This window comes from Eucalyptus grandis, chromosome 10 (genome assembly GCF_016545825.1).
Source record: "Eucalyptus grandis isolate ANBG69807.140 chromosome 10, ASM1654582v1, whole genome shotgun sequence".
Classification (NCBI taxonomy): Eukaryota; Viridiplantae; Streptophyta; class Magnoliopsida; order Myrtales; family Myrtaceae; genus Eucalyptus; species Eucalyptus grandis.
This window is the reverse complement of record NC_052621.1, coordinates 31,183,059-31,196,693: the sequence shown is the minus strand read 5'-3', so window position 1 is coordinate 31,196,693 and position 13,635 is coordinate 31,183,059. Positions and strand designations below refer to the sequence as shown.

Sequence of the window (13,635 nt, the reverse complement as noted above, 5' to 3'; positions counted from 1 at the left end):
TTGAACTGGCGATCATCCGGCGAGTACTCATTAAAGACTAATCTTTGACAAGTACTCGCTAAGAAAACTTGTGAAGGCTGTTGTCCAATTGATTTAATAAACTACGCAAGTAATTAAATTACGATTCTTCTTCATTGATGCTGGAAGTGCACTTGTTAGGAAAGCCAAAAAAACCTGAAATTATTGGTTCCATCTTGAGCTAAATGGTACCCTTTCCGGGCACTGGTTAACATCTTTATGAAGAAAATGTATGAAAGAGATTCTGGAAGTTAATTGATTACATGAAACGAGACATTACATACAATGCTTAGAATTTGAGCAAGAAAGTACGAATTTCCATGGGACCAAGCTCGACAATGAGATCCGAGACATTGACAGGGCCCCTTCTTAAAGGCATCAGTTCCTCCACGACTTCCTCTTCAACTTTCCATGTCATCTGCTTCATTTCAGACTTCTCTTGGTTTGCAGACAGACTCATTTCCTTCACTTCCTTTATCTGTAGTCATAACCTTATATATCAATGTCCATTATTACGAGACAGTACTTCGTGTGTGTCACAAAACTGATTAGAGAACCCGCAGCAAGTAGAAAGAGAGAAAGAAGGAAGAGAGAAGAAATAGAGAGGAGGAGAAAGAGAACGTAAAAGAAAGAAAGAGAGGGCTGTAGTTTTCTGTAGTCACAGAAACCCTACACCCATTGTATTTATATTGAATATAAATTGTCTATAACAATAATATCCTTATGTAAGTAAAAAAGGAAATAAAACTCTAATAATAAAGGAAACTTAATAAAGTAACTTAACACTCCCCCTCAAGCTAGAGCATATAGGTCACCCATGCCCAGCTTGGAACAACCAGCAACAAAAGCAGGACGAAATAATGCTTTGGTAAACATATCAGCAAATTGATCTCTAGAGGCAACGTAAGGAGTAGCAACCAACTTCTGCTTCACAACATCACAAACAAAGTGACAGTCAACTTCTATATGCTTAGTTCGCTCTTGAAAAACAGGATTCCCAGCAATATAAATGGCTGCTTGATTATCACACATCATGTCAATAGGTTGATTAATAGAAAATCCAAGCTCCTGGAGAAGAGATTTCAACCACAACAATTCAGCCACAGTATGTGTCATAGCACGATATTCAGCCTCTGCACTAGACCTGGCAATGGTAGTCTATTTCTTGCTTCTCCAAGTAACCAAATTACCACCAATAAAAGTGCAATACCCAGTTATAGACCGTCGATCATATGTTGACCTAGCCCAATCAGCATCAGAATAGCTAGCCAAAGTGGAAGAACCATTAGATTTATAAATTAGTTCCTTACCAGGAGAGCTTTTAAGATATCGAAGAATGCGACATACAACATCCCAATGAGCTTTCTTAGGTGACTCCATAAACTGACTCACCACGCCAACAGCAAAAGAAATATCGGGACGTGTAACAGTAAGATAAATTAGTTTCCCAACTAGACACCGATATTGATGCTTGTCTTCAATTTCTTTTCCATCATCAACTCCAAACTTTTGATTTGGATCCATAGGAGTATCAACTAGCTTGGAAGCTAGCGTACCTGTCTCAGACAAAAGATCAAGAACATACTTTCGCTGAGACAAATTAATACCTTTTTTACTTCGTAAAACTTCGATTCCCAGAAAATATCTAAGATGTCCCAAGTCTTTAATTTGAAATTGCTGCTGAAGAAAGGACTTAATCTCAGAAATGCCAATCATATCACTACCAGAGACAATTATATCATCCACATATACCACAAGAATGACTACCCCCAATTCCTTCTTGCGAACAAAAATAGAATGATCGGAATAACATTGGTGGAAACCACATCTGGAAATCACCGAACTGAATTTTTCAAACCATGCTCTTGGAGACTGTTTCAACCCATAAATGGCCTTATGTAGCCGACATACTTTACTACGATTCTCCCCCTGAGCAACATACCCAGGAGGTTGCTCCATATATATACTTCTTCAGACAAATCACCATAAAGAAAAGCATTCTTGACATCTAATTGATATAAGCTGGGCCATCCTGGACTTGAACCAGAGACCTCGCCCGTGAAATAAATCATCGCACCTCCGGTCCAACCAATTGGGAGATTGAAATTCACAGCAAGAGAAATAATAACACGAACAGAGTTGAGACGTGCCACAGGGGAAAAAGTCTCAAAATAATCCACTCCATAAGTTTGAGTAAAACCTTTAGCAACGAGTCGAGCTTTAAGACACTCGATTGAGCCATCCGGATTGTACTTGATAGTGTACACCCAACGACACTTCACCACATCTTTCCCAAGGGGAAGATCAACCAATGACCACGTTTGGCAAGAGACTAGAGCTTCCATTTCCACATCCATAGCTTTCTTCCACTCAAGGTGAGACAAAGCCTCAGTGGTAGAAGTAGGAATTGTGTGAGTTTGTAATGATAGAGCAAAGTCATGTAATGGAGAAGGAAGATGTGAGAGAGACACATAATGCTCAATAGGGTAAGTCAAAGAGGATTTTTGTGTGCAAGACCAAGTACCTTTGCAAAGGGCAATAGGAAGATCGTATGGACCAGGAGACAAGGAGGAAGATTGATTGGAGGGCATTGAAGAGCTGGAGACTGATGGTGCCGTAGACTGCTTTCGCCGATGATACACTTGCAAGGGAGGAGATACTAGAGACGGACTAACAGAATCTAGGGGGATTTGTTGTGGGATAGGAGGATCAGCTAAAATGTCAGTTGAAAACTCTTTACCCTCAGTAGAATAGTATGGTGTGCCCTCGAAAAAAGTAACATCAGCACTAACATATTGAGTATAAGTTGTAGGATCATAACACCGATATCCCTTCTGTGTACGTGAATACCCGAGAAAAATACATTTAGTAGCACGAGGAGATAGTTTATCAAAACCGGAACGTAGGTTATGAACAAAACAGACACACCCAAAGACGCGGGGTGAGAGAGAATAACGGCTTGTCAGGAAATGCAACACTGATTGGTGACTGATGATTGAGGACAGTGGAAGGCATACGATTTATGAGGTAACATGCGGTAAGGACAGCATCACTCCAAAATGATTTTGGCACATTCATATGAAATAAGAGTGAACAAGCAACTTCTAGAAGGTGACGGTATTTTCTCTTGGCCACACCATTCTGGTGAGGGGTATAAGTACAACTTGTTTGATGTATAATGCCAAGATTAGAACAAAACAAAGAAATTGATTTATGTGTATATTCTAGAGCATTATCTGTTCGCAAAATTTTAAGGGATGTATTAAACTGATTAGTAACCTCACGATGAAATAATTGAAAAACATGTAAAAATTCAGAGCGGTCATGAAGCATATAGAGCCATGTTAAACGAGAATAATCATCCACAAAAGTAACGAAGTACTTAAAACCATTTCTACTAGCAATACGGGAAGGTCCCAGATGTCCGAATGAACAAGTTCAAGTAAAGTAGATGCACGAGAATCATTACGACTAGGAAAGGAACTATGATGATGTTTCCCAAGTTCACAAGCCTCACACTCAAGAGTAGAAATTGATTTACACTCGGGAATTATTTGTTGTAACTTAAATAAAGATAAATGCCCTAAACGAGAATGCCATAATAGGGGGTAATAGAACTAGCAGCTAAACCATTGGCGTCAGCAGTGGAGACACCATTGAGATAGTAGAGTCCATCACATTCATGCCCTTCACCAATCATCTTCTTTGTCTGAAGGTCCTGAAAAATGCAATGAGATGGATAAAATGTAACTGAACAACTAAGAGCTTTAGTTAATTGACTAACAAATAACAAATTTAAAGGAAGTTGGGGAACATGTAAAACAGAGGACAAAGATAAGGAAGATGTAAGTGAAACAGTCCCTGATCCAACCACTTGAGTCGATGAACCATTAGCTAAAATAACTTCGGATGAAGGACTAGAATTAGTGTGGGAAGAAAATAGTTCTTGCTTACTCGTCATATGACTAGAAGCCCCCGAGTTAATGACCCAAGAGGTGTTAGGAGACAAAGTAGAGAAAGCGGCCATGTTACCTGTATGTGCAAGAGTAGCAGTGGATGAGAAATTGGAAGCCTCTAGTTGTTGGACATGTTTGATGAGTTGTGCAACCATATCATCTCGAGCCGTAGACTCAGAAGAACTACCCCCAGCTGGGAGAGATGGGTTCATGTCACTGTAAGACATTCCGAGCACTCCCTTCAGACACAGCAGTATTTGCAATAACTAATCGTTGAGCCCACTCAGGCTTGCCATGCTTGGCCCAACAAGTGTCAACAATATGACCGAATTTGCCGCAGTGTATACACTGACGGCTATCTCGATCGGAACTTTGTCCACTACGTCCACCACCACGACTACGACCTCCCCGAAACCACGACCTCTATTGGAAAATCCACCACGACCACGACCACCACTACCAGCCACAAATGCTGAATTGTCTTTAGATGAAGTAGAAGACGGAGGGACAATGCGCTGAATTCGACAAAATGCTTCATTCATAGAAGGAACTCTCTCTCCAAAGCAAGAAGCGACTCTTCACAGGCTGTAAGTTAGCATTCAAGCCAGATAAAAATTTGGCCACTTGAAATTCAGCTCGTTGTGTTTTTAGTCTCTCAAGATAAGTAGTGATGGGCTGATAAAGATTGAGTTCTTCCCACATACCTTTCAAAGCACTATAATATTCTCCAAGAGACTTGTCTCCCCGTTTAAAATTAAAGATCTTCTCATATAGTTCATAAACTCTGGACATATTTTTGTCTTGTGAGTAACTCTCCATAAGATCATCCCACACTCCCTTAGCAGTTGTGTGGAACATGACATTAGCAGCGATGGATGGTTCCATGCTATTCCATAACCACACCAGAAGTGTATCATTCTCTCTCATCCAACCACTATAGTCTCTAGAATTTTCAGCAGGAGAGTCTGTGGTAAGATAATGAAGTTTCCCTTTGGCATTAATATAGACCTTCACAGCTTGGGCCCATAACAAGTAATTGGAGGATCCATTTAATTTAATAGTGGTAATTTGAACGTTGACACTATATGTAGGAGCCTTAGTATCACTTATGATGATAATCTCAATATAAGTATATCTACCACTAATCAAGAAGGCTGAAACTTTAGTGCAAGTAACAAAGCAGCAATGCTAATGTATAATCAAATGTAATTGGCTCCATCAATTAACCAAAGGGATGCTGAAAACTCATAAATAGAGACCGTTGTATAGAAGAAAATATCTTACCAGAAATCTCAATTCAAATAATTATATGTTTGATGGAAAACCAGCAAGACCAGTCAACCATAATCAATAGAATACTATGATTCTTGAATCCGCTGATCAGCAAGTGTTGTATCCATGTTCATAAACCGAACCTGATGAATCCGATTCTGATCTCATATGTATCGAGACTTGAAGAGAAAACAGATAAAAATTGCAGCTTTAGGTGGCTACGCACCAAAGAAGAAGTAGGGTTACTAGGGGACTCTCAAACCAGCAATATGATTAAGTAATCAGATAGTTAGACCCGCTCTGATACCATGTCACAAAACTGATTAGAGAACCCATAACAAGTAGAAAGAGAGAAAGAAGGAAGAGAGAAGAAATAGAGAGGAGGAGAAAGAGAATGTAAAAGAAAGAAAGAAAGAGAGGGCTGTAGTTTTCTGTAGTCACAGAAACCCTACACCCATTGTACTTATATTGAATATAAATTGTATATAACAATAATATCCTTATGTAAGTAAAAAGGAAATAAAACTCTAATAATAAAGGAAACTTAATAAAGTAACTTAACAGTGTGGTTGGCGGACACTAAGAAGAGCCTCGGCATTAGTGCAGTAAAAGCTTTACTTAACGTTCTTCTAGTGAACATCTTCTTCAGCTCGACTTCAGCCAAGGTCGAATATTTGGCATCTTCACCGGACTAGATATATTCACAACAAGAAAGATGGAAATGAATATGATATGGTATATATCAATCACCTCTTTTTTGATTGAAGTACTAAAAAATGACTCATGAGAGTGTCGAACTGATGGAAAGTGCGGCAGCAAGTGAATAGCCTGATAGAGTTAGTTTAGTCAATCCAAGAAGCAATGCCTCCATAGTTAGACTACATTCTTTTGTGGGTTTGCGAAGATTCATAGTTCTGTTGATTCTAGATCTCACATGAAGTTTTTATGACAGCCCCAACGACATCGCATTCAAATGACATGGATCGACAAAGCTCTTTCTTTTTGGGCTAAAAGGGTAAATGAAGTTCTTTTCTCACCTCATAAAGATGTGCGAGACGTAGTAGTGCACTTCCATCATACAACTCCTGCAAAAGAGAAAGGTCAATTAATCTCACAGAGGGAGGGAGGGAGGGAGTATATGAGGTAAATCTGAATAACGTGGAGAGTGATTAAAGCGACATTCTGAGGTAAACTGTAACTTAAATACATAGTAGTTGCAATGGTAACATGAGAAGCTGTCCTCCATCTTCTGCAGGGTCATTATCTATTGCTCAGTTAAAGGCTTAAGCTAGACCACAGTAAACTAATGCATTCAATCCCTACCTCGTGTGCAAAAGCCAGAACTAAAACTGAGTACACTTCTTGGCCAGTGGTCTGTCGCGAGCCAGCTCCTGCCATGGTTTGTTGATGTCTATGTAGTACTGTCCTCTTACCTGAAAATACAGGTGCCTATGTAGTGGTGTCCTCTTACCTGAAAATACATCACTTGTAAAAAAGAACGAAGAGAAACAATTGGTTGTCCACAGAGAACTTCTGGTGACTTAATGCACTGTTAGTCCTTTGCACGTACTATTCTTTGCAATGTGCACCATCTTGTTGAGAGGTTCCCCCATTCCTTTGCTGTCATCTTTAAGTATTTGCCCGGTGCATGAAGCAATAGAAGGCAAAAGCTCTAACGCAAAGAAAGGAAGGTCTCATACAGGGCAGAGCATGGAAAGGACATGCTGAACCTGTGAAGCATCAACTCTCTTTGCCCGTCTTTGATATTAGCTCCCCCAACCGTACAATCCACTATGACAGAGAATTCGGTTTCGTTGTCTGTGGTGAAAATTCCGAGGTTAATCCGACGGCATAGCATAGGAGAGAGGATCATTTTTAGGGGAAAAATATGTTCATGAGCCTATGCTATAGGTTGATAGAATTGATACGTTCATGCACCATATTGTTACTCGCAGTCATTTGGTAATTATTAAATTTAAAAAATTTACTGGATAGTAATTTCCTGCAACAGGTTGAGTAACAGTGAGGGACCAATCTGGTCTATAATCTCGCGCCCGCACAAACCATAATAAGATATTTCATGTCAGCCTAAGACTAGTGATGAACGAGCAAGATGGCCGTTGTCTGACTTAACGCCGCGACTGGAAGTCTGTTACGCATCATTTTGCTGAAGATGTAGTTCAGTAATAATGACAATGCGAATTCCAGCTAACGTCATTTGATGTTAAGTGAACCAACTTTTCTTTGAAACGACCTCTGCGATGTGAAGCATTCAAAGAACATCATAAGCTATAACTTAACACTAGGATAGATGTTGCTTAGTAGAGAGAGTTTGCATACAATAATAAGTCTAGCAAACCTCGCTCTCCATCTTCTTGTACTAATATTGAGATCATCTGTCAAGAGATAAGCAAAGGTGGCATCCAAGGGGAATGTAGGTTTTGGAGTTTACCCGTTTTATGAAATCCCTTCCATTAGAATAGGTGTAGAAGGTCTGCTCCGTGGCCATAGTCTTGAGGAATTGGTCCTAGCTTCAAAGTTCAGAGGAAGAACTCTTAGGAGGATTTTCTTGGAGACTGGAGGTTAAATATTTACTACGTGGACATTAGGACAATAAACCGAATGACTTTGCATGCAAAGCATTGGAAATTCAATCGACTATTTTGTTGCTAAATTTACCAATTCTATCGCATGGTAAAAAGCATAGTTTCCCAAAGCAGCAGATAAAGAGAGGGGCAACTCACTGCGAATTCGACATCAGCCTGCTCTTTGTCCTTGTATAATCTCATGACCTGATAAAGTGAAAAAGTAAAATAAGATGTCCGAGAGACAAGCCATTTGTCTCGTGTTCCCCCCGAACCGGTTCCAAACATCATAAAATATAGCGCTTGATTAGCAGCATGAAGCAAAAAGGGGGATAAGAACGCTTCAAGTGTCAAAAGTTGGCACAAATGGACACTTAAAGTGTCAAAAGTTACGAAAAAGTACACTTAAGTGCCACATTCGAAGAAAAACGGATCACTTAAGTGCCACTCCGGCCAAAGTCCGGCCAAAAGGCTGACGTGGCATTTTTCCGACGAATTTCCGGCAAACCGGAGCCCAAAACGACGCTATTTTGCACGCTGACGTGGTCAAATAATGCAAAAACGGCGTCGTTTTGGGCCGATGTGATAAAAAATAATATAAAATTTAAATAAATTAAATTATTTAGTTAAAATATTAAAAAATAATAATTTTAAAATTAAATTTAGTTAAAATATTCAAAATAATAATTTTAAAATTAAATTCAGTTAAAATATTCAAAATAATAATTTTAAAATTAAATTTAGTTAAAATATTCAAAATAATAATTTTAAAATTAAAAAAATTAATAAAAAAGGGGGCGGCACCGTCGCCGGGAAGGGCCGGCGATGGAGGGGAAGGGTCGGCCGGGGTCACCGGCCCCTCCGGCGAGGGTCGGCGGCCCTCGCCGGCCAAGCCAAGGGCCGCCGCTCGTCGGGGTAACCCCCGGGCGCGGGCCCTGGCTCGGCCGGGCAGGGTCGCCGACCCTCGCCCGAATCCGGCGAGGGTGCGACCCTCACCCCGATCTGGGGTGAGGGCTCGCGCGCCCTCGCCGCCGGTCCGGCCGAGGTCGCCGGCCCGGCCCCCCCCTCCGTCGCCAACCCTTCCGGTGACGGCGAGGAGGCGGTGGTGGTGGGCGAGGGCAGCCACCGCCCCCTTTTTTATTAATTTTATTAATTTTAAAATTATTATTTTTTTAATATTTTAACTAAATTTAATTTTAAAATTATTATTTTTTAATATTTTAACTAAATCTAATTTAAAATTTAATTATTTAAATTTTAAATTATTTTTTATCACATCGCCCAAAACGACGCCGTTTTGCATTATTTGGCCACATCGGCGTGCAAAACGACGTCGTTTTGGGCTCGGTTCAACGGAAAAATACCACGTCGGCATTTAGGCCGGATTTCGGCTAAATTAGCACTCAAGTGATCCATTTTGCTCCGATTTTGACACTTAAGTGTACCTTTCGTAACTTTTGGCACTCCAGGGTATGCGTCCCGCAAAAAGGGTTTTTTCAAGAATGTCACGCTTTCTTGCTCCAAGTGTTTTGGAATGAAGTTGGATAATCGATTCACTTGATCTAAATTAGCAATAAAAAGGGGGCATCACAGAAGTAAATTACCCTCCGGTTCTCTATCGTCAAATCCAAATCCTCATAATTACTTGTTTACCAAGGTAGCAACTTTGTTCAGAGTACAATAGCAAACTTAAACTTGGATCGAACTTGAAAACTTAAGCAATTAATGTGACTGTCCCATCGTCTAGTTAAAAGAATTACACTTCTGATTAATAGCTTAGCTATTCAAGCCAATGTTAACTACGATGCTCCAGTCCTAACTCCTTGTTGAAATGTCTACACTCTGGACATCTTTGGGTCCTTCAAGTATCTTGAGTTCTGTCAGCCCACGGAAACTAAAACCCATAGGTTCTTCAAAAGAAAGAGGAACGGCCAAAGAAGTCATAGCCTCAACGGGATAAGCAGGAGCTGTAATAACCTCATCTCTTGTCCCACATCGCCTAGGGAGGAAGGTCTTGGTTAGCTTATATCGCCTAGGGAGGAAGGTCTTGGTTAGCTTATAAGCTTGGGTTCCTCTAATCTGTGTAACGCGTTTTAAAGCCGTGAGGGAAGAGACCGTGGCTGGGATGGCGGTTCGTCCGCGCCAGGGCGGGTGACCCAAAGCGGACAATATTACACAGTGGGGCCCGGGATGTTCAAGTGGTATCAGAGCCGACTCCCGACCGCGTGTGAGACCACAGCTCAAATGTTGTTCTGACGCCCGTGGGGCTACAGCGAGGACGCTGTTCTGTTAAGAGGTGGAGAGTGTAATAACCTCATCTCTTGTCCCACATCACCTAGGGAGGAAGGTCTTGGTTAGCTTATATCGCCTAGGGAGGAAGGTCTTGGTTAGTTTATAAGCTTGGGTTCTGACGCCCGTGGGGCTACAGCGAGGACGCTGTTCTGTTAAGAGGTGGAGAGTGTAATAACCTCATCTCTTGTCCCACATCGCCTAGGGAGAAAGGTCTTGGTTAGCTTATATCGCCTAGGGAGGAAGGTCTTGGTTAGCTTATAAGCTTGGGTTCCTCTAATAACGTAACGCGTTTTAAAGCCGTGAGGGAAGAGACCATGGCTGGGATGGCGGTTCGTCCGCGCCAGGGCGGGTGACCCAAAGCGGACAATATTACACAGTGGGGCCCGGGATGTTACAGGAGCAATGTGTGCTTGGACTCAATTTATCAACCAATTGATAGTTGAGCATTCATGTAATTTGGAGACTTTTGACCTTTTCTGTTCGATCTTTGCAATTGATTTTCAAGGCCTTCCTGATTATGAAAATTGGATAGCCCATTTTTGTTCAAATGATATTGGAATCCCTTAGCCTATGGTTTTGCTTGTGTTGTGCTCATCCGTATCATGGCAAATGCCAGTTGCTTGATTAGATACACAACGCAAATCTTGGGTTCTTGATGAATGAGAGTGATATTGACATTCTGGAATAACTCTTGATGATCTAGAGTTTACATTCATGGGGCGAGGTTTTCCACTCTTGCACAAGTTCTCTCTTTGCGATGAGGGCATCTCATCCTTTAGAGTCAAGTCAATGTAGCCTGTAATTTAGGGAGTTTGAGAGTGTAGCAGCATCCTTTAATGCTATAGTAGGTCTAACTGCTCCAATAATGCAATCAAATTTGTTTGCAAATTCCTGTGATATTCGTATCTTTGAATTTGGTAGTGGACCTCATTGAAAGCGGATCATAAAGCTAACATTTCTGTGCTCTCAGACATGCACACATCAGTTTCATGCAAAGGTGTGTCCATGTTCTGTTTGAACCATGACGAGGTTACTTCCATAAACGACTCAGATGCAAGGGTTGTCCTGTGACAGGGACAATCTGGCAGGGCAGGAGAGGCCGTGCAATGCCAATCTCTGCGTGCTTGGGACAGGAGGCGGCATCTATCAGAGGTAATAAGTCGGGATCGCCTTTGGTCGTGTTCTCTGGAATAACGAAGGTTTAGGGAGTGAAACCACTAATATGTCCCTTGGTCTTGGAAGAAGTTTGGTTCTCCCAACAATTTGAGCTCCTGGTGAAACGAATAGTCTCGAAGTATCTTATACTCTGTCAAATAGCATGGCACGGTGATGCATTTTGGCCTAAAGACGGACAATAAGGCAGCATAAGGAGAATGATTAGACGCAAACGACACTACATCCGAAAGACACTGTCCTTGCAGTGCCAGCTTCAGTCTTGGTACTTCCCATGGGCGAATTCCATTTGGTTGCAATGGTTGGAAGGGTGAAGCTATAAGACAAAACGAATCGACTCGTGCCAACTGTGTAGTGCGTACTTGTTTTCTACTGGCAGAACGAATCAACACACACTGAAGTCGTGACGTGATCAAAGTCACCAGAAACCCCATAAATCGAGAATTATAAACCCGAGTAAATGTGGTGATTTTTGATATTTAGAGGTGATTTATCGATTTGTTAACGTGACAAATCAGTTCTGGCGGGTCGAGGTGTTTGCTCATCACTGGCAGTGTTCTGTTGATCCGGTTTTCTAATTTACGTCTTGCTTTGGGATTTGTGTTTTGTATTGAAGCCTCGATGCGGGCTCTACTGGATAATTTTGACCAATGAATGAAATGTCTATTTGACAAGAAAAAAAGGATGTGGAGCCCCAGAACTAGAGATCAGTACAAGAAACGATCCATAGCCCGCCACAATGCCGTTGATCTTGTTGCCTCCTCCTTTGAGAGCCTCCATCGCTGGGTTTCTACTTCTTCTTTGGCTCTGGTCTTTCTCTTCTTCCTTTTGTCTTTGTGGTTTTCGGTCATATGGGTTTTGCTTTGGATTGTTTCTTGTACTGATCTATGGTTCTGGGGCTCGAGATCCGTTTTTTCTTGTCAAATAGACATTTCATTCATTGGTCAAAATTATCCAGTAGAGCCCGCATCGAGGCTTCAATACAAAACACAAATCCCAAAGCAAGACGTAAATTAGAAAACCGGATCAACAGAACACTGCCAGTGATGAGCAAACGCCTCGACCCGCCAGAACTGATTTGTCACGTTAACAAATCGATAAATCACCTCTAAATACCCCAAAATCACCACATTTACTCGGGTTTATAATTCTCGATTTATGGGGTTTCTGGTGACTTTGATCACGTCACGACTTCGGTGTCTATCGATTCCTTCTGCCAGTAGAAAACAAGCATGCACTACATGGTTTGGCACGCGTTGATTCGTTTTGCCTTAAAGCTTCGCTCTTCCAAGCATTGCAACCAAATGGAATTCGCCCATGGAAAGTACCGAGACTGAAACTGGCACTGCAAGGACAGTGTTCTTGCTTCTAATCGATCTCCTTATGCTGCCTTATTGTCCGTCTTTTAGCCCAAAAAGAATCACCGTGCCATGTTATTCGACAGAGAATAAGATATATTGAGACTATTCTTTTCACTAGAAGCTCAAATTGTTAGGAGAACCAAACTTCTCCCAAGACCAAGGAACAAATCGGTGGTTTCACTCCCTAAACCTCTGTTATTCCAGAGAACATGGCCAAAGGCAATCCCGACTTTTCACCTCTGATAGATGCCGCCTCCTGTCCCAAGCACACACAGAGATTGGCATTGAACGGCCTCTCCTGCCCTGCCAAATTGTCCCTATCGCAGGACAACCCCTGCATCTGAGCCATTTATGGAAGAAACCTCGTCATGGTTCAAAAAGAACATGGACTCACCTTTGCGCAAAACTGATGTGCACATGTCTGAGAGCACAGAAATGTCAGCTTTATGATCCGCTTTCAATGAGGTCCACTACGAAATTCAAAGATACGAATATCACAGGAATTTGCAAACAAATTTGATTGTGCTATCGGAGCAATTAGACCTACTATAGCATTAAAGGATGCTGCTGCACTCTCAAACTCCGTAAATTACATGCTACATTGACTTGACTCCAAAGGATGGGATGCCCTCATCGCAAAGAGAGAACTTGTGCAAGAGTAGAAAACCTAGCCCCATGAATGTAAACTCTAGATCTTCAAGAGTTATTCCAGAATGTCTATATCATTCTTCATTCATCAAGAACCCAAGATTTGCATTGTGTATCTAATCAAGCAATTGGCATTCGCCATGATACTAATGAGCACAGTACAAACAAACAAAGTTCGAATCAGAATTGGGATACAACCTAATATCGATGCTTTTTAGAGGAATTGAGCCCTTATATTTAATAATGGACTTCCAAGCATTACCCAAACTTTCCCTTGTCACAGTAAGGTGAAAAATCCCTGTTAGCAAAGAAAAAAAAAAAAAAAAAAAA

The 13,635-nt window shown here is 41.3% G+C and overlaps 1 pseudogene; it reads right to left on the bottom strand.

Moving 5' to 3' along the window:
- Nucleotides 1–194: 194 nt before the first annotated feature.
- On the bottom strand, nt 195–13,006 carry LOC108955633 (annotated as a pseudogene).
- Nucleotides 13,007–13,635: the final 629 nt, after the last annotated feature.